Source organism: Sciurus carolinensis, chromosome X, assembly GCF_902686445.1.
Source record: "Sciurus carolinensis chromosome X, mSciCar1.2, whole genome shotgun sequence".
Classification (NCBI taxonomy): domain Eukaryota; kingdom Metazoa; phylum Chordata; class Mammalia; order Rodentia; family Sciuridae; genus Sciurus; species Sciurus carolinensis.
The window spans coordinates 68427713-68453014 of record NC_062232.1 but is presented as its reverse complement, the minus strand read 5'-3'; the positions used below and the strand labels follow the sequence as shown (position 1 = coordinate 68453014).

The window sequence follows — 25302 nt, the reverse complement described above, 5'->3', positions numbered from 1 at the left end:
CAAAATGGCCATACTACCAAAAGTGCTATACAGATTCAATGCAATTCCAATTAAAATCCCAATGATGTACCTTACAGAAATAGAGCAAGCAATTATGAAATTCATCTGGAAGAATTAAAAAACCCAGAATAGCTAAAGCAATCCTTTGCAGAAAGAGTGAAGCAGGGGGTATTGCAATACCAGAACTTCAACTCTACTACAAAGCAATAGTAACAAAAACGGCATGGTATTGGTACCAAAATAGAAAGGTGGATCAATGGTACAGAATAGAGGACACGGGCACAAACCCAAATAAATACAATTTTCTCATACTAGACAAAGGGGCCAAAAATATGCAATGGAGAAAAGATAGCCTCTTCAACAAATGGTGCTGGGACAATTGGAAATCCATGTGCAACAGAATGAAACTAAACCCATATCTCTCACCATGCACGAAACTAAACTCAAAATGGATTAAGGATCTCGGAATCAGACCAGAGACCTTGCATCTTATAGAAGAAAAAGTAGGTCCAGAGCTTCAACATGTCGGCTTAGGACCAGACTTCCTCAACAGGACTCCCATAGCACAAGAAATAAAAGCAAGAATTAATAACTGGGATAGATTCAAACTAAAAAGCTTTCTCTCAGCAAAGGAAACTATCAGCAATGTGAAGAAAGAGCCTACAGAGTGGGAGAAAATCTTTGCCAATCATACTTCAGATAGAGTGCTAATCTCCAGAATCTATAAAGAACTCAAAAAACTCTACACCAAGAATGTAAATAATCCAATTGACAAATGGGCTAAAGAAATGAATAGACACTTCACAGAAGAAGATATACAAGCAATCAACAAACATATGGAAAAATGTTCAACATCTCTAGTAATAAGAGAAATGCAAATCAAAACCACCCTAAGATTCCATCTCACCCCAATTAGAATGGCGATTATCAAGAATACAAGCAACAACAGGTATTGGCGAGGATGTGGGGAGAAAGGTACACTCTTACATTGCTGGTGGGGCTGCAAATTAGTGCAGCCACTCTGGAAAGCAGTGTGGAGATTCCTTAGAAAACTTGGAATGGAACCACCATTTGACCCAGCTATCCCACTCCTTGGCCTATACCCAAAGGACTTAAAATCAGCATATTACAGAGATACAGCCACATCAATGTTCATAGCTGCTCAGTTCACAATAGCCAGATTGTGGAACCAACCTAGATGTCCTTCAATTGACGAATGGATAAAGAAAATGTGGTATATATATACAATGGAATATTACTCAGCCATAAAGAATGATAAAATTATGGCATTTGCAGGCAAATGGATGAAACTGGAGAATATCATACTAAGTGAGATAAGCCAATCTCAAAAAACCAAAGGAAGAATGATATTGCTAATAAGTGGATGATGACACATAATGGGGGGTGGGAAGGGTTAGTATTGGGGTTGGAGTTGGGTTTAGGGAGGGGGGCAGGAATGGAGGAAGGAAGGACTGTATAGATGGAGAGGAGGGGTTGGGAGGGTTGGGGGGGAAGGGAAAATATGGCAGAATGAATCAAACAACATTACCCTATGTAAATTTATGATTACACAAATGGTATGCCTTTACTCCATGTACAAACAGAGAAACAACATGTATCCCATTTGTTTACAATAAAAAAAAAAGAATGTATTCTCAACCAATCAAGAGGGAGTCTGGCTACTTTGCTGTACATCGTGTACAAACTAAATGTCAGCCCTTGGCATAGGATCACTGAGATTCACTTGAGAGTGAAGATTAGATCCAAAGTACCAACTCCATGGTAAATTTGGAAAGCAGTATGTTCAGATTTGAACAAAATGAGGGAGACCTTCAGGAGAGAGAACTTCTATAAAAATTAAACTCAATAGAGCAGAGTATGGTAAATAATATGATAGTGCATCTGGAAAGAATCAAAGGCATCTGGGAAACTATGCAAGGGAACAAAAAGCAAGAAATAACCTGAAGAAATGAAAAAAAGGTAAATATGTCTGATTATAATATACATTCAGTGAATGATTTTTATTTAGTAATAATTATGTAAATTCTCATTAAGAAGTGAATAAAGACTACCCCAAAATTTTTTGAATTAATGAAACAAGAAAATGAATTTCCATATGTATGTTTCTGGAAATATGAACATTACTACCAGGTGAAGTAAGTATAAATTTAAGGTATCTATTACTGGATATTAGAGCTAGGAAGCATTGGCACAAGGGGCTACTGTATTTCATTAAAAATCATGTTTTAATTTATCTTTATGCATTTAATATTATATTTAAAACAAACAGAAAACTATATATAAACAAAGCAAAAATTTAGCAAAAGAATAAAAGGAAAATTTATACAGGAGTGAACAAGTGCCAACTTACTGAAAGTCAATGTTTATGGAAACCTCTGTGGCCATTTAAAATTCTCACTCCATTCTTCCCTCAACTTTACTACCTGCATATTTAGAGAGAGAGATTCATAGATCTGACTGCTTTGGAATAGAAGAGATATTGGAAATCTATGAAGAGAAGAGAGCTTTTTTGCAAAAGTAATTGCATTCTGTCAGCATTAGTTAGTTGCAAAGGAGAAAGGTAATATAAAAATTGACATTGCTGATTTTAAGTCCTATGGGTATAAACCAAGGAGTGAGATAACTGGGTCAAAAGGTGAGTCCATTCCAAGTTTGCTGAGGAATCGCCACACTGCTTTTCAGAGTGACTGCACCAATTTGCAACTCCATCAGCAAAGTACAAGTGTGCCTTTTTCCCCACATCCACACCAACACCAATTATGCCTTGTGTTCTTGATAATAGCCATTCTAATTGGAGTAGGATGAAATCTTAGGGTAGTTTTAATTTGCACATCTCTAATTACTAGAGATGTTAACTTTTGCATATATTTGTTAATCGTCTATATATCTTTTTCTGTACGGTGTCTTCCCAGTTCCTTAGCCCAGAATATTATTCAGCCATCAAGAAGAATATAATTATGACATTTGCAGGTAATTGGATGGAATTGGAGAATATCATGCTAAGTGAAATAAGTCAATCCCAAAAACTCAAAGACCAGATGTTTTCTCTGATAAGTGGATGATGATACATAATAGGGGTGAGGCGGTGGGGAGTGAGAGAAGAATGGAGGAACTTTAGATTATGTAGAAGGAAATGAGAGGGAGGTGGATATGAAAGATGGTGGAATGAGACAGACATCATTACCCTATGTACATGTATGATTACACAAATGGTATGAATTTACATCGTGCACATCCATAGAAATGAAATGATGTACCCCATTTGTGTACAATGAATCAAAATGCAGTATGTAAAAATAAAAAAAAATTGAGAGTGCTAAACTTTACCTGAGCCACTCTTCCTGGAAATAGTTAAGAAAGCTTCCACCCTTTTATGACTCAGGAAAGAGCTTACTGTAAAGAATCACACTTCCCTATAAAACTCAGATAAAACTTGTGGATATCTTGATTGTTTATCAAGGCTAGAAAACAAACCTTCAAATTCCCATTCTTTGCTTCATAAATGCCTAACTAAACTGCTTTTCCCCATCAAATAATCTAGACTAAATGCCTGCTAATATGGTTTGACCAAATTTTAGTCAGGATTCTCTCCTACTGCAGGCTTCTGAACTCACCCAACCTCTGACTGAGCCAGCATCTTAATGTGGAACACTACCCCACCCCTATCCTTGACAGTTCTGCAAGAGAGTTGGCTAATTCCAAGGAAGAGATTTCCTATTCATCTGTTCAATCATACTACCTGGTCATACTACTGTTTCATTAGCAGGTTTCTTGTACCCTTTTATATTCCTCTCTATGAAAAAAAGTGCAGGGTGTAAGAAGCCTGAAGACCTCATGGTTGGAACATTCTCCCTATTCCAATACTTGTCCTCTTTTATGGCAATAATTCTTTCAGATGAAATCTTTAAGAAAAGATTTCTGAGTCTGGATAGTGTCTATTTTTACAAAACTAACATCAGAAAGCAATGATATATTTGAACAGAAGTTAGAAACACAGGTATAAAATATTAAATGACTATCAAAAATGCTTCCATAATTTCAAAGTATTGTCAATTGTATTAGGCAAAGAGTACTTGGCACTTTTACACACACACACACACACACATACATATTTTTACACACACATCTACATATATATATACATACACACAAATTGAAAGAAAACACTGACTTCAGACTTAGTTGTATCTTTGTATGTCTAAATATGATTTTAAAATTAAAAAACAAATGAGTAATAAAAATCAAAGAAGATCAATTTGCCAATGGACTGATTATATCAATGGTTTTGTTCAGAATAAGAACAAAATTTTATAGGTTTCCACCAAAATATGTGATTGATATTTCAATGAATGCTAAATAAAAAAAAAGAGTATTCTCTACATTTTTTTATTAGTGTGCTTACTTCTATGGAGTGGTCCTTTAATAGAAAATGAACTAATGCAGAGTGTTAAGAATAATGCCCTGCAAATGGATTTTGTGATATTAAATGCCAAGATGAAATCTGAGCCTGGAAATTTGGTAAGACATTTCAGTTAAAGGAAGAAGTGAAAATAAATAGACAAAACCCTTATAGAGAAGTTCATATTTGTTAAAGATTCACTGCTGACACAGAGAGTTAATAGGTCTTTTGAATAAGGTACATAGAAGTTAATCTTCAGATATTGGGTCTTGTCCCTCACAAAGATGAGCATGATGATGTTCATGGCACTCAAAAAATAATAGTATTTTCTGAGTGCTCACAGTAGGCAAAATACTTTTCTTATTTTATTTAATGATTAAAACAACAATAAGAGGCTATCAACCTCTTCTCTGCAAATGGGACAAACTGAAGCACAGAGGGTTTAATTAACTTCCAAAAGTCACACAGTAAGGAAGGGATAGGGCCAGAATTTTAGCTCAGGCAGCCTTAAACACAGCTTAAACCCCTAACCATTGTAATATAGAATTACGATAGTCATCAATTTCATCCAAACAATTTTATGTAAGCCTATATTAGATTATTGTACACAAAAGAGAAGCAGACAAACTACTTTGAAATCAATATTCAGTAATTTAATTTAGGAGAATTAAAAAGTAAAAGACTTGAAAATAAAAATGGTCAGGGTTCCAACAATAGTTTTCATCTTATGGAGATGAAATGAAGACTTATTTTCTTCATGTTTCCTTGCATTTCTATAATGAAAGCAGATTACAAGAAAAAATGGTGAAGTTATTCCTTACATTAAATCATGCTCCCTATACTGCAATGATTAAAAGTACTTTCTTTTGAATATGCTAGTTGCCAAAAGCTAGACTGCTTCCTTGGGGCAATGCCTACAGGACTTCTGTTTTTTTTTTTTTTCTTTTGGTTTATTGGTTCCTTGATTACAGAAGTTGGATCTCATTGTTAAAGAGCTTTCAAAATTTAGTATGTTTAATAACCACAAGAGGTGTTTACAAAGTTCTGATTCCATGTCCCCCCCAAAAAAGTTTTATTCAATTTTCAAAATTTGCATTTTTTAAACATATGTTCTCAGTGATTCTGATACAAGTGATAATTGACTAAAGTAACCATCATATTAATGATATGTAATGCAAATTACAGCACTTAGAATAGTGAAAGGGAGTGCCAAAGTAATTAAAATTTTATAGTTTTAACTTTTCATTTCTTTGTAATTGACTTTTACTATATTGGTAGACCCATAAACTAGTTTTATTCAAAAATTATTATCAAAGGTGAAATTATTTCAAAAGTGAAATAGCATAGAGTTGTGTACTTTAAAGCAGAATTTGAAAAATACATAATTTATCTGGTTAATTAAATATAACAGATCACTTATCCTTTTTACATATTCATGCACATTCATCAGTTTCTTGATCACATTTGTCTTAAATAGCATGCTATTTTTTATTTGTTCTAATTAGTTATACATGACAGCAGAATGTACTTCGATTCATTGTACACAAATGGAGTACAAATTTTTATTTCTCTGGTTGTACACAATGTAGAGTCAAACCATTCATGGAATCATACATGTATTTAGGGCAATAACATCCACCTAATTCCACCATCTTCCCTACCCTCCTACCCCTCCCCTTCCCTCACTCCCCTCTGCCCAATCCAAATTTCCTCCATTCTTCCCTCCCATCCCCATTATGGATCAGCATCCACTTATCAGAGAAAACATTCGGCCTTTGTTTTCATGGGATTGACTTACTTCGCTGAGCACAATATTCTCCAACGCCATCCATTTATCTACAAATGGCATAATTTCATTCTTCTTTAAGGCTGTGTAATATTCCATTGTGTATATATACCACAGTTTCTTCATCCATTCCTCTACTGAATGGCATCTAGGTTGGTTCCACAGTTTAACTATTGTGTGTTGAGCTGCTATAAACATTGAGGTGGCTGCGTCACTGTAGTATGCTGATTTAAGTTCTTTGGGTACAGACCAAGGAGTGGATAGCTGGGTCAAATGATGGTTCCATTCCTAGTTTTGTGAGGAATCTCCATACTGCTTTCCAGAGTGACTGCACTAATTTGCAACCCCACCAGCAGTGTATGAGTGTACCTTTTTCCCCACATCCTCACCAACACCTATTGTTGCTTGTGTTCTTGATAATTGCCATTCTTATTGGAGTGAAATGAAATCTTAGGGTAGTTTTGATTTGCATTTCTCTAATTGCTAGGGATGTTGGACATTTTTCTTTTTTTATTGTAAACAAATTATAAACATGTTGTTTCTCTGTTTGTACGTGGAGTAAAGGCATACCATTTGTGTAATCATAAATTTACATAGGGTAATGTTGTTTGATTCATTCTGTTATTTTTTTCCCTTCCCCCCACCCATCCCACCCCTCTTTTCCCTCTATACAGTCCTTCCTTCTTCCATTCTTGCCCCCCTCCCTAACCCTAAACCTAACCCTAACCCTAACACTAACCCCTCCCACCCCCCATTATGTGTCATCATCCGCTTATCAGCGAGATCATTCATTCTTTGGTTTTTTGAGATTGGCTTATCTCACTTAGCATGATATTCTCCAATTTCATCCATTTGCCTGCAAATGCCATAATTTTATCATTCTTTATGGTGGAGTAATATTCCATTGTGTATATATATGCCACAGTTTCTTTATCCATTCATCAATTGAAGGACATCTAGGTTGGTTCCACACTCTGGCTATTGTGAATTGAGCAGCAATGAACATTGGTGTGGCTATATCTCTGTAGTATGCTGACTTTAAGTCCTTTGGGTATAGGCCAAGGAGTGGGGACATTTTTCATATATTTGTTGATTGATTGTATATCTTCTGTGAATTGTCTGCTTAGTTCCTTAGCCCATTTATTGATTTGGTTATTTATTTATTTTTTTTGGTGTTAAGTGTTTTGAGTTCTATATATATCCTGGAGATTAGTGCTCTATCTGATGTGTGTGTAGTAAAGATTTTCTCCTATTCTGGAGACTCTCTTATCACATAATTGAATGTTTCCTTTGCTGAGAAGAAGCTTTTTAGTTAGAATCCATCCAATAAATCCATTTAATTTTTTTTCTTACCCTTTAGGTCATGCTATTGTTTTTTAAATGCAGTTTTGAATGTGATCTTATCATTGTTATTTTCTTTGCAATAGTTATCTAAGTTGCTTTTTATGGTTGATGAATCTGATTTTTTTATATGCCAAGTTAATTCCTCTCTTCACACTATGAGAGTTATAATAGAGAAAATGTCCTGTCTATAGGTACTGAGGTACCTGTGGAATTCAGAGAAAATTTTGCTAAATGTAGTATTACCAACTCTATTGTTTGCCATTAAACATGTATTTGTTTTAATTTATTTTTGCTTCTATTCAGTTTCTTCAACACATTTTTATAGGACAAAAATCATTGGGAAGTTTTCTCTTTTTATGAAGCTTTTGAATACTTTACTAAAATTAGATGTGGCAAAATTACAGACTTTTGATTTTACTACATTCTAGTAGAGAACATAAATTCAGCTAATTCAAAATAGATGCTTGTCTTTGACAGGAGCAAAAAAATTGTATGTAGAGGCAGAAGCAGTATGCAAAGCATATGGAGAAACCAAAAACCCTAGACAGTCAAATTTCATTACATTGTTCCTTACAAAAATTGAAAACTTTGTGAAGTATACCCTAGAAAAATGTCAGTAACTTATTTACTTCCAAAAAATTCTAACACAATTGGAATTCAAAGCAAATTATGGGCTGGTGGAGCCTGTGCCTTTTGAATGTCTTCCCACAAGTGCACACTGGACATCAGAGATGTTAGTTATATTTGATCTCACCAAGAGACCCATGAATGACAGTGCCGAACTCAATAGAGAAGTAGTGAAACCTTTGAAAGACCCAGATAGCAAACCTCTAAAAGACACTGGATATTAAATCTCCTAAAATACAATATGTACTTAGTATTTCTCTATAAGTAGATGAGATAAATCGCAGAATTTTCATGTTTCTTGAAATTATCTCTGACACCTCTAAAATAATTATTGCATTCAGTTGGAATATGCCTTTATTTTTTCTTGACTTTTAATCTGGTGGAGATGGTTCATGTTTGTTCCCAAATTCTCCTTTTTAATAAGGACACATTTGAAAGATTCTATTTTTTTATGTAATGCTTCACGAGTTTGCGTGCCATCCTTTCACAGGGCCCATGCTAATCTTCTCTGTATTGTTCAAATTTTTAGAATATGTGCTGCTTAGGTGAGCACATTTGTAAGGTTCTGTTGTGCCTGGAACAGATGTTTTAAGGCCTGGATCTGTTTTGCACTCTGGTTAATAATTTTAAGCTTAATGTATTTTGTGCCCAAATCATGTGTTTTCAAATAAGTTTTTTCATCTTCATAAAACATTCATTTTCCTTTCTTTAATTTGGAACCACAAGAATGGCAAAAATCAGTTTTGAACAGAGACAGTTTTTCCCCTCACCATGTGTTAGTTATAACAAAAAAATAATCTTACATTCTGAGTCATTTATCATTTCTACTGGGAAAATGTCTCTTATTAAATATCAGAAAATTTCATAGGAAAGCCCCTACACATATAAGAATCTATAATTCACTTGAAAATAACTATTCATACATAAGTGGAGACCTCTAAGAACATATGGAACTCTGATATCCCTGTGCTTCATTCAGTTTCAATAACTCTCCAGTGATTTTACAAGTTCCTTTGCTAACATGTTTTTTTCTTAGGGAACAGAACTTTTTACTAGCACTTAGTGTAGGGAAGATAATAAGAATGGAAATTTTTTTATTAGAGCATTATAATAATACATGGTAGTTGGGTTCTTTTTGACAATCTCACACATATATGAAATTTGATTTACTCTATATCAGCCCCTGGAGACCCCTGTTCCCTCCCTTCTCCCTCCCCCATTCTCCTTCCTCTACTCTATTGATCTTCCTTTAATTCAATTATTTTTTTAAAAACTGTTGACTGGTGCTGTATACATATACATAAAAGTGGAATTCACTGTGTATATTTTATGTACAGAATGTGATTTTGTTAAATTCATTTCACATTTCCTCCCTTTTCCATTCTCTTTCAATCTTGGTCTCCCTCTTCTATTCCACTGATCTTTAACTTTTCCATACTTCATTTCCCTTATTTTTCTGTAGCTTCCATGTATGAAAGAGGTATTTCCAAGTCTGGTTTCTTTCACTTATCAGGATGGTCTCCAGTTCTATCCTCTTACTGGCAAATGGGATAATTTCATTCTTCTTTATGACTGAGTAAAACTCCATTTTGTATAGGTGCCACACTTTATTAATCTAGGCATCTATTTATGGGTCCTTAATTAAGTTGTTGTGAATTGTGTCTCTATAAACATTGAAGTGGCTGTATTGCTATAGTATTGAAACTTTTGTTCTTTCAGATAAATACCAGTGGGCTGTGGATATAGCTCAGTTGGTATAGTGCTTGCCTAGCTTACACAAGGTCCTAGGTTCAATCCCTAGCACCACCGAAAAAAAGAAAAAGAGCCTCTTCAGATAAATAGCAAGGAGTGGGATAGCTGGGTCATATGATGATTCCATTCCTAGTTTTCTAAGGAATCTCCATATTACTTTCCAGAATAGTTGTACTAATTACTCATCTGACATTTTATAAATGTACCTTTTCCTTCATATCATCCCTAAAATTTATGATTTTTATTATTGATAATTGCCATTCTTACTGGAGTGAAATAAAATTTTAGTGTAGTTTTGACTTGCTTTCCATGATTGCTGGAGATACTGGACACTTTTTCCATATACTTATTGCTCATTTGCATTTATCCTTTTGAGATGTATCTATTCAGTTCTTTTGCCCATTTTTGTTTTGCATTGTTTGTATTTTGGGTGTTAAGATTTTTGAGTTCTTTATATATTGTGGATTTTAATCCCCTATCAGAGGAGCAGCTGGCTGAGTTTCTCTCCCATTCTCTAGGTTTTGTATGTGCTCTTAATCATTTTCTTTGTTGTGCAGAAGATTTTGAATTTCCAGCCATTTCACTTATTGATATTTGGTTTTATTTTTTGAGCAGTTGCAAATTTTCTTGTTATAATTCCTAAGTCTTTGATACACTTTGAGTTGACTTTTATGCAGGGTGAGTGAATTGGATATAGTCCCATTATTCTACATATGGATATCCAGTACTTCAAGCATCATTTATTAAACAAGCTGCCTTTTCTCAAACATATATATTTTAGCACCTTTGTCATGTATCAGATAGCCGTAAGTTGTGGGTTTGTCTTTGTGTCTTCTATTCTATTCCATTGATCTTCATGTCTATTTTCATGTCCGTGCCATGCTGTTATTGGTACTATAGCCCTATAGTGAAATAAATGTCAAGTATTGTGATGCCTCCTGTGTTGTTCTTGCTCAGGATTGCTTTGGCTATTCTGGTTCTCTTATTCTTCCAAATAAATTTCAGAATTTTCTTCTAGTTTTATGAAAAATGTTATTGATATTTTAATGGAATTTTATAGAATATTACCTTTGGTAGTATTGCCTTTTTGACAATATTAATTCTAAGAATATAAGAACATGGGAGATTTGTGCATCTTCTATGCTCTTCTTCAGTTTCTTCTTTGACGTTCTATAGTTTTCATGGTAGAGATCCCTCACCTCCTTCCTTAGGCTAATTTCCACATTTCTCATTTTTCTTCTTGAGAATATTTTGAATGGGGTCGTTTTCCTGAGTTCTTTCTCAACAGAATCACTGTTGAGGTATAGGAAAGCTACGTTGATCTTGTATCCTGCTACTTTGTTAAGTTTATTTATCAGCTCTAGAAATCTTACTGAGTTTTTTGGGTCTTCTAAATATAGGATCATGTCAACAACAAACAGATATCTTTATCTCTTCTTTTCATATTTGTGTCCCTTTTATTTCCTTTTTTGCCTGATTGTTGTGATTAGAGTTTTGAGAACCATAATTAATAGAAGTGAAGAGAGTGGACATCCTTGCTTTGTTCATGGTTTTAGAGGCAGTGCTTTTAATTTCTCTCCAGTCAGTGTGATGTCATTGATTTTGTCTTATATAATTTTTGTAGTGTTGAGGTTATGTTCCTTGTATCCCTAGGTTTTCTGGCATTTTTGACATGAATGAGTGCTGAATTTTATCTAAGATATATTCTTCATCTACTGAAATGATTGTGTTATTCTGATCTTTAATTATCTTTAAGTGATGAATTACAATTTTATTCATATATGTAGAACCAGACTTGCATCCCTGGGATGTAACACACTTGATTATGGTGTATTATCTTCTTTACTTCTTTTTATTAATAATGACAATATTGCTTTACTACCATCCAAATAAAACAAATATCAATGAGTTAAAGCCCATGTAAAATGATTATATAAGGAATCTAGAAAGAAAACAAAGTAAGGGCAAATTATCCTTAGAGACAAATTGTAAATAATTTATACAGAGGGATTTTACAAAACAAAAAGTCAGCAGTAGAATACCCTAGTAATAATTATTTTTTGTTTTCTATACTTTTATCATTTTTTAAAATTTGTTTTTTTAGATATACATGATAGTAGAGTGTATGTTGACATATTATGCATACATGAAGTATAACTTATTCTAATCAGGATCCCATTCCTGTGGTTGTACAAGATGTGGAGTTTCACTGGTGGTGTATTCATATATGAACATAAGATAGTTATGGCAGATTCATTCTACTGTCTTTCCTATTCCTGTCCTCCCTTCCCTTCATTCCCCTTTCTCTAACCCCTGAACTTCTATTCTTTCCCCCAACACACACACACCTTGTTTTCTGTTAGCATCTGTGAATCAAAGAGAACATTTGACCTTTAGTTTTTTAGGATTGATTTATTTCACTTAGCACAATAGTCTCCAGATCCATTCACAATAGGTAAACTGTGTAACCAACCTAGGTGCCCTTCAACAGACTCCATCTGATCTTGGGCTTTCCTTTGTTGGAAGGCTTTTAATTGATTTTCAATTCTTGAAATTCAGCTGTTTAGGAGTTTTATATCTCCATAGTTCAATTTGGACAGGTATCAGGTGTCTAGAGATTTGTCAATATCTTCTAGATTTTTCATTTTATTAGAGTATAAATTTTCAAAATAGTTTCTAATTTTCCTCTGGATTTTAAAAGCATCTTTGGTGATTTCTGTTCATCTCTAATTTAGTTTATTTGATTCTTCTTCTCTTTCTCTTGGTTAGTTTGGCTAAGGGTTTATCAATCTTATTTATCTTTTGAAGAATAAACTCTGCATTGCATTGACCTTGTACACCTTTTATTCTCAATTTCATTAATTCAGCTATAATCTTATTTACTTTCTCTCTTCTCTTGGTCGTGGAATTAGTTTTTTCTTCCCTTTCTAATGACTTCAGGTGGAACATAAATTTATTTATTGAGATCTCTCTTCTTTTTTAATGTAGGCACTCAGTGCTGTGAAATTTTCTCTAAGAATTTCTTTCAATCTTTTCCAGAGGCTTTGATATGTTGTATTTTTGTGCTTATTTCTTTTAAGGAATTTGTTGATTTCTTCTTTCATTTCTTCTATGATACTTTCTTCATTTATAAGAGTATTTTATAATCTTCATGTGTTCATGTGGATTCTATTATTTTTCTTCTTCCCAATTTATAGCGTGATTCTTTTATTATATGATAGGATGCATGGGATTTTATCTACTTTTTGTACTTATTATGACTTACATTGTAACTTACAATAAAGTCTATCTTAGAAAATGTTCCAGTAGCTACTGATAAGAAAGTAAATTCAGCTCTATTGGGGTGCAGTATTCTTTAAAAATCAATTACATTCATTTGATTTATAATATTATTTAGGCTGGAAATATCATTATTGATAATATTTGGTTGACCTGTTGGTTATAAGGTCATGTGGAAATCACCCACTATTATTATATTGAGGTCTAGCTAGAATTTAATGTCAAGAAGTGCTTTTTATGTATTATTAGGTACACTGACATTTGGGGGATATATATTTATTATTGTTAGATCTTCTTGCTAGATTGTTTTCTTTACCAGAATGTTGTAGTCTTCTTAATCTCTTTTGACAAATTTTGTTTTTTTGGTTTTTTTTTTTTTTTCACAACAAAGGTTTATTTATTTTTTAATTTCTAATTTTGCATTTGTTCTTTTTAATTATACATGGCAGTAGGATGTATTTTGACATATAATACGTACATGGATTATAACTTCCCAATTTTTCAATTTTACATAATGTGGAGTTTCACTGGTGGTGTATTCATATATGAACATAGGAAAGTTATGTCTGATTCATTCTACTGTCTTTCCTATTCCCAACCCTTCCCTTCCCTTCATTCCCCTTTGTCTAATCCAAAGTATTTCTATTCTTTGCTCCCCATTCTCCTTATTGTGTGTTAGCATCCACATATGAGTGAGAACATTCAGCCTTTGGTTTTTTGGGGATTGGCTTACTTCACTGAGCATGACAGTCTCCAGTTCCATCCATTTATTGGCAAATGTCATAATTTCATTCTTCTTTATGGGTGAGTAATATTTCATTGTGTATATGCCACATTTTCTTTAGTTCTATAACTGGTCGCATAGTCATAGCAGGTATAGCACAGTTTTATTTTAGTCCCAATTATCTATTTCATATCCTCAAGAATTAACTTAAGTGGCTTTGGTTCTTTGCCTAGTGGGGTAACCCAAAACCTCACACCTGGAAACTATAGGTAATTAGAAATCCTGCCTGAATTCAGTTCTTGTAGTTTTCCATTGACTTATATTTTTGAGTTGGATTTTTTGTTATTTATAGTTATACATGACAGTAGAATATATTTGCTATTTCATACATAAATAGAGTATAACTTCCTATTCTTATGGTTGTACATGATGGGAAGTTACATTGGTCAAGTATTCATGTATGAACATAGGAAAGCTATGTCTGATTTATTCTACTGTTGTAATCATTCCCATTCCTCCCCACTTCCCCCCATTTCCCACTGTCCAATCCAGTGAACCTACACTCCCCCTTCATCTATTGTGAGTCAGCATCTACATATCAGAGAGAACATTTGGTCTTTGGTTTTGGGGATTGACTTATTTCACTTATCATGATAGCCTCCAGTTGCATGCATCCACTGGCCAATGCCATAATTTCATTGTTCTTTATGGCTGATAATATTCCATTGTGTATATGTGCCACATTTTTCTTTATATCCATTCATGTCGAAGGACTCCTAGGTTGGTTCCATAGCTTAGCTATTGTGAACTGAGCTGCTATAAATATTGGTGTGGCCACATCACTGTGGTATGCTGATTTTAAGTCCTTTGGGTATAAGCCAAGGAGTGGGATAGCTGGGTCAAATGGTGGTTTCATTCCAAGTTTTCTGAGGAATCTCCATACTGCTTTCCAGAGTGGCCCCACTAATTTGCATTACCACCAGCAATGTGTGAGTGTACATTTTCCCTACACCCTTGTCAACATTTATTGTCACTTGTATTCTTGATAATTACCAATCTGACTGGAGTGATATGAAATCTCAGTGTAGTTTTAATTTGAATTTCTCTAATTGCTAGGGATGTTGAACATTTTCTCATATATTTTTTGACTACTTGTATTTCAAAGGTTTATTTATTCATATGTTTTACATATGTAACAATTCTACTAGGGCATCTATTCTGTATCTCTTTGTAGGGAATGGGAGCAGACAGTATTTTCAATGTTGCTGGTGGCCATGAAAATAGGAAAGAGACAGTGTGGAAAAGTGTCCACTGACTCTTCAAATATTCTGATTCTAATGACAAATGTATTTTACTTACATTTCATTGTCTAAAGCAAGTTATATAGTCTCATTCAGTCTCAATGGAACATGGAAATTCAATTCCATATTCAGAATTTTGAGAAATTCTACATTTCTTGGCACAAAAAACAAGAAATAGGATTAATGACTAACTGCTGTGCTGTTGATATTATAATAGACATTATATCCCTGAACTTCTTCTGAAATTTTAAGATTTATATATCCCACAAATAATCATTAATTGGGTTTTTATCATTGAGGTTTTCCTTTTTATTCTTTTTTCTTTTCTTTTTAGTTTTACATGACACTGGAATATATTTTGACATATTTATACAAACATGGAGTACATCTTATTATAATTAGGATCCCATTCTTGTGGTTGTACATGATATGGAAATTCACTGTGATGTATTCATATATGTATATAGGAAAGTTGTGTCAGATTCAGTCTACTGTCTTTCCTATTACTATCCTCCCTCCCTTTTCTTCATTCCCCTGTGTCTGATATACTGAACTTCTATTCTTCCTGTCCCTTCCCTTGTTGTGTGTTATCATCCATATATCATAGAAAATGTTCAACCTTTGTTTTGGGGGGAAATGACATTTCATTCAGCATAATTTTCTCCAGACCCATCCATTTATTTGCAAAAGTCATAAAGCCATTCTTTTTATGGCTGAGTAATATTCCATAGTGTGTATATACCACATTTTCTTTATGCATTCATCTGTTGAAGGGCACCTAGGTTGATTACATGGCTTAACTATTGTGAATTGAGCTGTTATAAACACTGATGTGGCTGTGTAACTGCAGTATACTGATTTTAACTCCTTTGGGTATATACTGTGGAATGGGGAAACTGGGTCAAATTGTGGTTCTACTCCAAGTTTTCTGAGGAATCTCCATACTGCTTTCCAGAGTAATTACACCAATTTTCAGTCTCACAGGTGATGTATGAGTGTACCCTTTTCCCCACATTCTTGCCAACATTTATTGTATGTTTTTAAATTATGTTATTTTTACAGACTGCATTTTGATTCATTGTACACAAATGGGGTACATATTTTTGTTTCTATTGTGCATGATGTAGATTCATACCATTCATGTAATCATACATGTACATAGGGTAATGATGTCTGTCTCATGTTATTTGTATTTTTAGTTGTTGCCATTTAATTGGAATGGGTTGAAATCTCAGTGTAGTTTTAATTTGAATTTTTCTAATTGCTAGAGATGTTGAACATTTTTCATATATTTGTTGATCATTCGTGTTTTCTTTTCTGTTAGGTGCATATTCAGTTTGTTTGCCTATTTATTGATTGGGTTATTTGATTTTTTATGGTATTAATTTTTTGAGCTCCTGGAGTTTAATGCTCTATCTAAGGTGTAGGTGGTAAAGATTTTTCTCCCAATCTATAAGCTCTCTCTCTTCAAGTTCTTGATTGTTTCTTTTGCCATGAAGAAGCTTTTTGGTTTGATACTATCCCATTTATTAATTCTTTTAAAAAAATTTTAGATGTTGATAGACCTTCATTTTATTCGTTTATTTATATGTAGTGCTGAGAATTGAACCCAGTGCCTCACACATGCCAGGCAAATGCTCTACCACTGAGCCACAACCCCAACCCATTTATTGATTCTTGATTTTATTTCTTACACTTTAGGAGTCTTGTTGAGAAATTCAATTCATAAGCTAACATGATGGAGAGTTGGGCCTACTATTTTTTCTTTTAGGTGCAGGGTTTCTGGTCTAATGTCTAAGTCTTTAATCCACTTTGATTTGAGTTTTGTGGAGGGTGAGAGATAGGGTTTAAATTTCATTTTGCTGCATATGGATTTCCAGTTTTCCCAGCACCATTTGTTGAAGAGGCTATCTTTTCTCCATTGTATGTTTTTGGCACCTTTGTCTAGTATGAGGTGACCGTATTTATGTGGGTTTGTCTCTGTGTCTTCTATTCTGTACCATTGGTCTGCCTGTGTATTTTGATGCTAATACAATGATGTTTTTGTTACTATAACTCTGTAGTACAGTTTAAGGTCTGGTATTGTGATGCTTCCAACTTTACCTTTATTGCTAAGTATAGCTTTGGTTGTTCTTGGCATCTTATATTCCAAATGAATTTCATGATTGCTTTTTCTATTTCTATGAAGATCATTGGAATTTTAATAGAAATTGCATTAAATCTGTATGGTACTTTTGGTAGTATGGCCATTTTGATAATATTAACTCTTCCTGTCCTAGTACATGGGACATCTTCTAAGGTTTTCTTCACTTTCTTTTCTTTTCTTTTGGTACTGAGGATTGAACATAGTGGTGTTTAACTACTGAGCACATTCCCAGCCCTTTCCATTTTTATTTTGAGACAGGGTCTCAATAAGTTGCATAAGCCCTCTCTAAGTTTCTGAGGCTAGCTTTGAACTTGTCCTCCTGCCTCAGCCTACCAAGCCACTGGGATTACAGGCAGGCACCACTACACCCAGATCTTCTTCAATGTATTTCTATAGTGTTCTCTAGTTTTCATTTCAGAGGTCTTTTGCCACTTTTGTTAGATTGATTTCCAGTTTTCTTTTTTTGAAGCTATTGTGAATGGGATAGTTTTCCTAATTTTTCTCAGCAGATTCATCATTGGTGTTTAGGAACATAATTGTTTTATAAGTGTTAAATTTATATCTTGCTTCATTGCTGAATTCATTTATGAGTTCTAGAAATTTTCTGGTGGTCTTTTGGGTCTTCTAAATATAGGATCCTGTTGTTGGCAAATAGGTATTATTTGAGTTCTTCTCTTCCTATTTTTATCTCTTTAATTTCTTTATTTTGCTTAATTACTCTGGCTAGAGTTTCCAGAGCTATGTTGAATAGAAGTGGTGAAAGAGGACATCCTTGTCTTCTTCCAGTTTTTAGAGGGAATGCTTTCAGTTTTTCTCCATTTAGAATAATGTTAACCTTGGGTTCAACATACATAGCTTTCACAATGTTGAGATATATTCCTATTATCCCTAGTTTTTCTAGTATTTTCACCATACGTGGATGCTATAATTTTCTGCATCTATTGAAATAATCATGTGATTCTTGGTTTTTACTCTATTGATGTGTGAATTACATTTATTGATTTCCATATGTTGTGCTAACCTTGCATCCATGGAATGAAACCCACTCGATCATAGTACACTATCTTTTTAATGTGTTTTTGCAAGTGATTTGCTGGTATTTTATTAAGAATTTTTGCATCTATGTTCATCAGAGATATTGGTCTGAAGTTTTCTTTCCCTTGCATGTCTTCTGATAATTTTTGCTTGAATTATGCTTTTAAAGATATGAGAACAGATACTTCTGATTGTTTTTAAAATTTTTATGGGATATTTTTTCAATTTCTTTACACTTAGCCTATGGGTGTCTTTATCTATGAAATAAGTCTCTTGAACACAGAATATGGTTGTATCAGGTATTTTAATCCAGTCTGATAATATGTCTTTTTATTGGGGAGTCAAGATCATTCAAGTTCACTTTTATTATGGAGATGTGTTTATAGTTTTCCATCATTTTGGTCCATTCGCTATATTTAATATTATTGTGTTTTTTATTTAGTGAGTTACTCTCCTAGAGATTTCTACTTGGGAGCTTGGAGGATTATTTTAAGGTACTGTTGTGTGCAGTTTATATTAGAATATTCTTTGTAGCACTGGCTTGGAGGTCATGAATTCTTTTAGTGCATTCCAGTCATGGAAAGTTTTTATATCTTCATTGCTTTTGAAATATAACTTTGCTGGATTAGCAGCTTTGACTGGTCATTCTTTTCTTTTAGATGCTGGAATATCTCATTCCAGGCCCCCCTTGATTTTAGGGTATGAGTTGAGACATCAAAAGTGAGTCTTATTGGTCCACCTCTAAATGTGACCTGACATTTTTCTCTTATAGCTTTTAATATGCCCTCTTTATTTCCTGTGTCAGACATTTTGATTATGATGTGTTTTGAAGAGGTTCTGGTTTGATTTTGTCTATTTGGGGTCCTATATGCCCTCTGTAAATGGATGTCTAATTTTTAATATGGGGATATTTTTCTTTTTACTATCTCATTGAAGGTGTTCTTAATGCCTTTAGCTTGCATTTCCATGTTCTCTTCTATCCCAATGACTCTTGGATTTGTTCTCTTGATGTTTTCCCAGAGTTCTTGTGTATTCTGATCATGATCTTGTATATTTGTCCTTTATGTTATACTGGATATTCAATTCAGGCCTATCACACAGGCCTGAATTTCCGTCCTGAAGGCCTGAAGTGTTATTTTCTACACAATGTAATATCTTGGTTTTACTTTCAAGTGAATTTTTAAATTGATTGTGTTTTTCATTTATAGGTGTTCCTATTATGTTTTTACATTATGTCTAGTTCTTTATTGAAATGCTCTTTCAACTCCTGTATTTGCTCTCCATACTTTTTCCTTAAATCTTATTTTTCTTCATTGAACATTTTAATACTCTGTTTTTAAATAATCTTTCTCTGGAATCTCAACCACTTCTACATCTGTGGGATTATCTGTTGAGGTATTGTGAATTTTCAAGGTAGATTTTTTTGCCTGTTTCTTCATGTTTTCAGAGGTCTTGGACTTATGCATTATTTGAGATGAATTCCCCTTAGTCTTTTATACATGTGTCTTTTTGTGTGTAGTTAACTTTTTTATTCTGGAGTTTCTCTCTGTATTTGATACAGAGTAAATGTCCAGATGTAGAATGTGAGGTCCCTCTCTGTTTTTTCCAACTTGGGGTCTGGTTGTTGGTTTGGTTTGGAGTTTTTGTTTCCTCTGTTATATATGTTGAAATATTGTTGATGCTTCAGTGGGGATGGATCATGTGTTGTGTGAAACTCACTCTTAACTTGGTTAAGCTGTCAGAATTCCTTGGCAGCAAGATATCTATTCTGTGATCTTGAAGTGTCCCAATCACTTTCCACACCTCCTAGAGGAAGAAGGAACCAGGAATAATACTAATATTAGCAATAGATGTACTGCCTTAATGGCAAATGTCTGGTATCTACTTTGACATCTATGATACTAATTGCCACTAATATAATAATGGTTGGGTTAGCATTTAAAATCAGAACCAACAATTTGAAAATACAAACTAGATCAGGCATCAGACAGCAGATAGGTACTGCATCATCCTCTGTATTAATATTCATAACAAAATGAATAGGGTAGGGATTACATAAAATATGTAGCTCTATCAGATAGTTGGATTACAGTTTCTTAATTGGGATAGGAAAATGGGATAGGGAGGCAAAAGACAGTTTGAAATATTTAAAAAGTGAACAGAAGAAAGGAGATAGGTGGAAGATGGTAGCTATAAAGAAGGAGGTATAAAATAAATAACCAAAAGTAACAAAATAATGAAAGTGAGGAAACAAGAGCAGGAAATTTGACTATTAGTGGGTGACGAGAGTGTAAAGGTGGCAATAAGATGAAAAAAACAAAGGTACAAACAAATTAACAAATATAAGAAAAAAACACTCAAACCCACATATAATTTTAACTGACTTAAATCAGATGAAGACTGAATAATAAATGGGTGAAGAAGAAAGCATTTAAAGTGAAAGTAATATACATATTCATAAAATTTTACATATACAAACCTATCTGCACAGTGAGAACACACATTCATACACCATACACACACACTCATGCAGAATGGAAAAAAATAAAATTTAATATAATGAAAGGAAATAAAATTTGAAAAGCTTTTTAAAAATAAAATTTTAAAAGAGTAAAAAATAGAGGGTACAGGGGAAAAATATAAAAACTATATATTTATGAGAAATAAAGAGTTGTTTTAGCTGAGGCGGCCAAAATTGTTGGCAAGCATGAATTCTCATTTTTTTTTTTTTTGGTATTAATTTTCTTTCTTTTTTTTAATTTTTTTACATTTACATAGGGTAATGATGTTTATTTTATTTTTCCCCTCCCCCCACCCCTCCCACCCCTCTTTTCCCTCTACGCAGTCCTTCTTTCCTTCATTCTTGCCGCTCTCCTTAGCCTAACTCTAAACCTAACCCTAAACCTAATGCTAGCCCCTCCCACCCCCCATTATATGTCCTCATCCGCTTATCAGCGAGATCATTCGTCCTTTAGTTTTTTGAGATTGGCTTATCTCACTTAGCATGATATTCTCCAATTTCGACCATTTGCCTACAAATGCCATAATTTTATCATTCTTCATTGCGGAGTAATATTCCATTGTATAAATATGCCACAGTTTCTTTATCCATTCATCAACTGAAGGGCATCTAGGTTGGTTCCACAATCTGGCTATGGTGAATTGAGCAGCAATGAACATTGATGTGGCTGTATCTCTGTAGTATGCTGATTTTAAGTCCTTTGGGTATAGGCCAAGGAGTGGGATAGCTGGGTATTTATTTTGGGGTTCAGAAACCCTTGGGTCAAGGGTTGAGGGTTGTTAATCCCAACATAATTGTGTTCCTCACTTGCCTGTCCTTGTGGCTAAGAACCAAAGCCAATTGTAGTAGCTCTCAGCTTCTAGTCTCCCACTATAAGGTGAGATAGCCTGGGGAGTGCTGACAGATTGTGTACTCCTTTATCAAAGGTGACGCAGAGTTCTAAGTGGAAGTTCCAGTAGTAGGAATTTAATCTTGATTGAATATTGAAACTTTGTTACTGGTTTTTTTAGATTTGATCTGCACCTCTTATTGTTGTAGAGGTGCCAACCTCTGCTGGACATCTGAGTCTTTTATGAAACAAGAGCTACAAAAGGAGTTCTCTCTCTTTGGGACCTAGAGTCTGGTTTGCCTTAGGCATAACTCTCTTTGCACCTATTATAGTCACACTGATTCAGGTACACTCTAGAGTCCACAACAGGCAACTGCTGGATTAGATTGGCACTTTACAAAAAGTCACACATCTGTAGATTTATATTCTGTTGATTACTATAGACTGTTAAATATTTTTATTATAACTAACAGATCACTTAATATAAACAATAATAGTGTATTTTGAGAACTTCCTATGTTTCAGGTGCTATGCTGTGCACTTACATATACCACTGAATCCACCCAGCAACCGTGTAATTCAAGCAATATGCATGAAACATTGAAATAGGAAAATACATTTCATTATGAGGAATGAGTAAATTATGAATAGCCAAATCAAGATTGTGTTCAAATAATTGATTATTTAAATCATATATCATAGTTTATACTGCTTTAAAAAAGCTGCAGAGAACAATCAAGGTTTTTAAAAAATATGGGGAAATATTAATTTCTTCTTGCAGTACAATATTTACTATTTGAAGTGTAGTTTCCAGAATATTTGAGTAATAACTGATTATTTAGTTTTATTTTGCTGTCTATAGAAAATATATTATTAAATTTCAGTGTACAAAATTACTGTTGCTGTAAGTTATCTATTGATGAAACTTTAAACAATACTTGAGCATAGCCTTTTAGTTTCTGCTTGTAGAAACTGTTTATCTTAGGTACTAGTGGTTATTAACCTAGTTACTAAATTTTCACATTCATTTTTTTGTGAATTTTACCATGATATATAAAATAGAAACATGTAATATGCTAGTGTAAAATACAATAAATACTGGTATTTAAATGAAAAACTGAAACTTTGGCAGTATAAGGTAAAAAATATCCCATTGGCTCAGAAAACATAACAATTTATCATAAAAATATTCCATTATATACAACATTTTTTGAAATAGTGCTGGAAATTCTGAAATATAAAGAAGTTGCACAAAGGTTATAAAGAGATGCAACTATTTGTGTTAACTATTGCATATAATTAATACCAGGCAATGCCAGCTAACATATTAAACTTCTGCTAAGTGTCATTTGTAAAATTAGTTGCCTTTTTCTTTATGAAAATAAAATTTTACATTAGTTAATAAAATAAGTTTGACATCAGTTAAAAAGTAGTTGTTCTATCAAAAAATCACAAATCAATATAGTCCAAAGTGTTATTTTAGGATTATAGCTTTTCAAACTAAATTTTAACACATTTTAAGGCTTAATCATCTAATTCAATTGTTTTATTGTTTTGAGTTTGTAACTGATAGCACTAAAATTTTGCTTGTTCATAAAAGTACTGCTTAGGTATACTTTGGAGAGAATATCATTCAGTTTTTAAAAACTTCTAATTGCTTGCAGGATCTGAAAATTTTCTGACACCAGGTTAATGTTTATGTTACTTCTTAAAAAAATATTAGCAACTGATAGAGTATGATGGGTGGAGACAATTATACATGCTTGGATCTTTTGGAGACATCACTACTGACATCAGGAAATTACAATGCATAAAAATTGAGAGTAACAAGTGTTTCAAACACTACCACAACCATGTCTTTTCTAAAGGATGAATCTATCACTGACCAAGTCAGGGATTTCCTGTCTCTTGATTTCTTTTTATGTGTAATTTAACATTACTGTTTATTCTGTGGCACACTCATACATTGCTGATTACATATATAAATGGTTATAAAATTGTATTTTGGTTCATATATATGAATATTTTATCATTTTTTCCTCTCCTATTTGTTTCATGAGCAACATTTCCAGAATTCTAAATTGCTACAGAAGTCTGACTTGTGGAAATGCTCATGATGGAGTGTGTGAATTCTTACATAGATACTCCTTAACTTATGATTGGGTTACATTCTGATAAAACCATCACGAGTTGAAAATATAAAAAGTGGAAAATTCATTTAATACTCCTTATCAAACAAACATTATAGCTTAACAACAGTACAATTTAGAATATTAATGGTTTATTCTTTTGATTGTGTGGCTGACTGGGAGCTGCCTAGCATTATGGCAGAGTATCCTAAAGCATACTACTAGTGGAGTAAAAAAAAAAAAAAAAAAAAAAAAAATTGAAGTATAACTTCTGCTCCACCTACATAACTTTCAAACTATCATAAAATCAAAAAATCTTATGTCAAACCATTGTTAGTTGATAACCTTCTCTAGTTTTATGTTGACTTGGCATTCATTTTAATTATTGATTTCTTTCTCATAGTAAAAGCATGACTTATTAACTTTTTCACTATCTTCCAGTTCCTTAAGGTGATTAAACTTACACAACCACCTCCTGGTGACCATAACCCCGTGACAGCTAAATGACACCTACTTGAAATTCTCCACCAACTCCCACAACTGGCATGTATTATGCAACTAGGCTGCAATGACTATTTCTCAGTCATAGTGAGTCTCCACAGAACTCATGCCTTTTTTGTTCTAAACTTATTGATTAAAATTCCCCATAGGAAACCTGCTTGTGTAATGCCCTGAAATACAATAAAGACTTCAGTCCACAGGTGCCTTGTTGTCTCAATCACATCCCCCAAACTAGTTGAGCATGTCCCAAGCAGCTCCCTCTTCTTTTCATTGACCCTACAAGGCATACTTCCCTCTTCCTTCTGGGATTTATAAGTAATTCACTACATCTGTTATTTCATGTATTTTGTTTAGTAGCCTCCCCTGTATTTCACTTTATGAATGCACTTGAACTTAACTTTCCTCCTTGAAGGACCTCTCCTAGAGAGTAGATGCCTTGATTGGAATAAGCTAGACAGAGATCTGACAAGTGTCATAAGGGCATCTTCCAGGATAAACAAGTTTCTTGTCAGAGGGACACTTGGTGATAGGTCAGACACTAAAGCATCCTTGAGTAACTTCTAGGATGAAATAACCTGTGAAAGGCACACTGTAAACATTTACAAATACCACCTACCCTGGATTCCCATCAGGGCAGATTTGGAGTTCATAGCCTAGCTACTCCCCAGGGAAAGACTTTAAGAACTACTTAAAGAAAAAATACAATATTCAGACTACTGGGATTTTCTAAAAACTGATGACACTATGTCTTTTCCCAAGTGACTATTCACCTATATTCCCTGGGACAAGGCAGCAATAGTTGGGGCTACAACTTATTTTGGTCTCTCTTCACATGATCAAAGTATAAGTTTCTCTTCTAAGCCATGCTATAATAGTAGTATAATGTGAGAAATAAATGACCACCAGAA

At 33.7% G+C, this 25302-nt stretch overlaps 1 non-coding gene across 1 annotated transcript; it reads right to left on the bottom strand.

Moving 5' to 3' along the window:
• Window positions 1-8622: 8622 nt before the first annotated feature.
• On the bottom strand, window positions 8623-8730 carry LOC124972705 (U6 spliceosomal RNA). The gene has a single exon (XR_007106499.1). It is a non-coding gene; the product is annotated as a U6 spliceosomal RNA (small nuclear RNA).
• Window positions 8731-25302: the final 16572 nt, after the last annotated feature.